Source organism: Octopus bimaculoides, chromosome 14 (assembly GCF_001194135.2).
Source record: "Octopus bimaculoides isolate UCB-OBI-ISO-001 chromosome 14, ASM119413v2, whole genome shotgun sequence".
In the NCBI taxonomy this organism is placed as follows: domain Eukaryota; kingdom Metazoa; phylum Mollusca; class Cephalopoda; order Octopoda; family Octopodidae; genus Octopus; species Octopus bimaculoides.
Window position 1 is genome coordinate 36,934,806 of NC_068994.1, and position 3,609 is coordinate 36,938,414.

Here is a 3,609-nt window from a genome sequence, read left to right on the forward strand (position 1 = left end):
TATATATATATATATATATATATATACATATATATATATATATATATATGTGTGTATATATATAGTTGAAATTTACAGCAAAACAAAAGACGAAGACAGGTGTATGAACAACAAGTAGGTGTATTAGTTTGCTGCTCAGGATAGTAGGTCTTTTACGTTTTGAGCCTATGCTCTTCAAAAGAAAGGAAGATGAGGAAATAGAAAGAGAGAGAGAGGATAAAAAAAACTTGTGGATTTAGGGATCAACCAATGTTTTGTTTTTATCTTTTACGTGTCTCAGTTGTATCTTTGGCTATACTGCTAAGTTATGGGGATGTAAACAAACCACCTCCAGTTGTCAAGTGATGGTGTGGCAAATCACAAATATAAAACACATGCACATAGACACACACACACACACTTGCATATATTGCTTATATATGTGGCATATATATATGGGGGTTGGACAAAATAATGGAAACACCTAAAAATTTCAAACAAATTTATTCTAATATGGGATAGGATCACCTTTGGCAGTAATGACAGCTTGGATTCTACGAGGTATGGACTCTTACAAAGTTTGAATTGTTTCCAAAGGAATTTTTGTCAATTCTTCAGCTAAAACAGTCCCCAGTTCTTCTAGTGATGATGGTGGAAGATATCCACTCCTTACTTGTGTTTCTAAAATGCACCATAAATGTTCAGTAATATGGGGACTGTGGTGGCTCAACTTCACTAGAATGTTTTTCGTGCCATTCAATAACAACTTTAGCTGTTGAATTGGTGCATTATCATCCTGAAAGATTGTGTTTCCCTCTGAAAACAGTTCCACAATCATAGGATGAATTTGATCAGATAAAATGCTTAAATATTCTTGGCTATTAATTCTGCCATGAAGGGAAACCATTGAGCTGGCGGATTTCCAAGATATAGTACCCCAGATCATCACAGATCCTCCTCCAAGTTTAACGGTTGAAAGAAGGTAGTCTGGGTAAAATGCTTCTTTTGGCTGTCTCTACACGTATACTCAGCCAGTGGTTTGAAATAAGGTAAAGGATGACTCATCCAAGAAAATAGCATTCTTCCACTGCTCTAGGGACTAATTCTGTAGGTTTTTGCTCCACTCTAAATGCTTTGCAATGTTTGCTTTTGAAAGTAGTGGTTTTCTGATTGCAGCCCTCTCGTGAAATCCAGCTTTGTGTAGCTCACGGCAAACAGTTTTTGTGGAAACTGGATTCTCGAGGTGTTCATTAAGCTCTGTAGTAATTTTGGGAGCTGTACTTTTGTGATCCTTTCTAACAATTCATGTAAGAGTCTGACAGTCCCTATCTGAAAGTTTTGGTTTTCTTCCAGAGTTTTGTTTTGACAAGGAGGTTTTTCCCTCTTTCTCAAAGGCTGTCATTACTTTCAAGACAGTACTTCTTGATACACCAAACATTTCGTCTGTTTTCATTATGCTTGTTCCTGCCATATGAGCACCAACAATTTGACCTCTTTGAAAGTCCGATAGATCTGTCACTTTAATGAATTTTAATTACTTTTTCTGGTGATATCTGAAAAGGTAGAGCAATTTTAGCAAAAAATATCAAGCAACACTAATAAGTAAAAAAAAAACATAAAAAAATAAACAAGCCTTTGATGGTTTTAAAAATATTTCAAAATTATGATGCTAGGATGCTAGGTGTTTCCATTAGTCTGTCCAACCCCTGTATATACACACACATGCAGCTGGCTTCCACACCACTTCTATCTACCAAATTCAGTCAAAAGGCATTGGTTGACCCAGGGAGAGTACAGAAGAAACTTATCCAATGTACCATGCAATGGGATTGAACCTGAAACTAGGTGGTTGCAAAGCAAGGTTCTTAACCATACATCCATTCTTGCATCTATATATGTAGTGTATACAATAATATATATATTGTGTGTGTGTATATATGAGTGCACTCATGCTTATACCAGAAAAAGACAGGGATTGGAGAAAGAGAGACAGAGTAGAAGAAATGAGAAACAGCGGGGAACGAGGAACAGAGACTGAGAAAAGGAAACAGAGTGACTCAGTAATCGTGCAACAGAAGAGTTGCAAAGAAAGTCCTTTTTCTGAAGGCAAGGCAAGAATGGAGTATATGAAAGGAAGGACACAGCAGTTCACGTCATGGAATTGTACTTAAAGGGGCAAGGTATAAAATACTCAGCTCTGTACTGAAATAAATGAGTGCTGCAGCAGCAATGTCTGTAGCAGCAGCAGTTGTGACAGCAGCAGCAGCAGCAGCAGCAGCAGCAGCAGCAGCAGCGCAGTGTGCATCGTATTGTGGCTTTCAACACACACAGCCCAGTAGGTGGAGAATGTTTGATCAAAGTTAGCAGAACAATTCCTAGAATAAAGAACTTTTAAAAGATACTTTGATATGTGAAACTGTAGATTATATGCATGCACACACACACACACACACATTTGCGTATACATACATACATACATACTTGCATACAAAGGTACAAACACACACATGAATACATAGATATACCTATCTATTTATCTATCTGTCTATAATATATATATATGTATGTATATAATATCTCTCTCTCTCTCTCTCTCTCTCTCTCTCTATATATATATATATATATATATATATATATATATATATATATATATATATATATATATATATATATATATATATATATATATACATATATGCATGTGTGTATGTATATATAAAGACTTATACACACACATAGACAGACATACATGCATACATTACATGCATACATATGTATGTATATATACACGCACACACACGCACACACACACACACACGTTGGGTAGGTTGTCGCAACCATGCACATGTTCAAAGGTAACAATATCAGAATAAAATCAAATGACAAATGAAAGAATAAAATTTGAAGTAGGTAGAAGAAACTTGGATGAGTGCAAAGGAAAAATTGACAAAAATGAAAAATTACAAAAAAAAAAAAGAAAGAAAACTATCTTAGTCTTAGGTGTGAAAGCATGCTAGTCAGTAGATGCATGATTTAGAAGTGTGAAGCTGGAAACTGAAGAGATGTTAAAAACTAAATGCTATAGTTAAGTATCCAAAGGATAAGAATGTTGTATTGGCTATATCATACAAGCATTTGGGAGCAGACTGATTAAACATGAATAAGTGGAAGAAATAACTGAGTATTATTAGTCATAAGGTATTATTTCTCTTTATACAAGAGAGACACAACCGCAAGAGATTCAATGAAGAAATGAATTATATATAAGCACACATATATACTTATATATAATATGTGTGTGTGTGTGTATGTGCATGTATATACATGTATATATAGGTGTGTGAATGTATATACAAAGGTGGTGCACCAGCATGGCCAAAATCAAATGACTGAAACCGTTGACTGAACACTATTCAATTTTTTTTCTCCGTGTTTTTCTCCTTGTCTCCGTATTCTTTCTGTTGAAGAGCGTAGCTCGAAACGTCAAAGACTTTCCGTATTCCCGAGCGTCATACTAATATATACTTTTGTTATTTACACCACTTGTCCTCGTCTGTTGTTGTTTTTTCGTATATTCTCCCATATAAATATATATATGATTACACACACACACCCATATATATATATATA

The 3,609-nt window shown here is 35.0% G+C and overlaps 1 protein-coding gene across 6 annotated transcripts in view; it reads right to left on the minus strand.

The window, feature by feature from the left end:
* Window positions 1-3,609, minus strand: part of LOC106874475 (protocadherin gamma-B6) — a 142,813-nt gene that overhangs the window by 75,256 nt on the left and 63,948 nt on the right. The window lies entirely within an intron of this gene.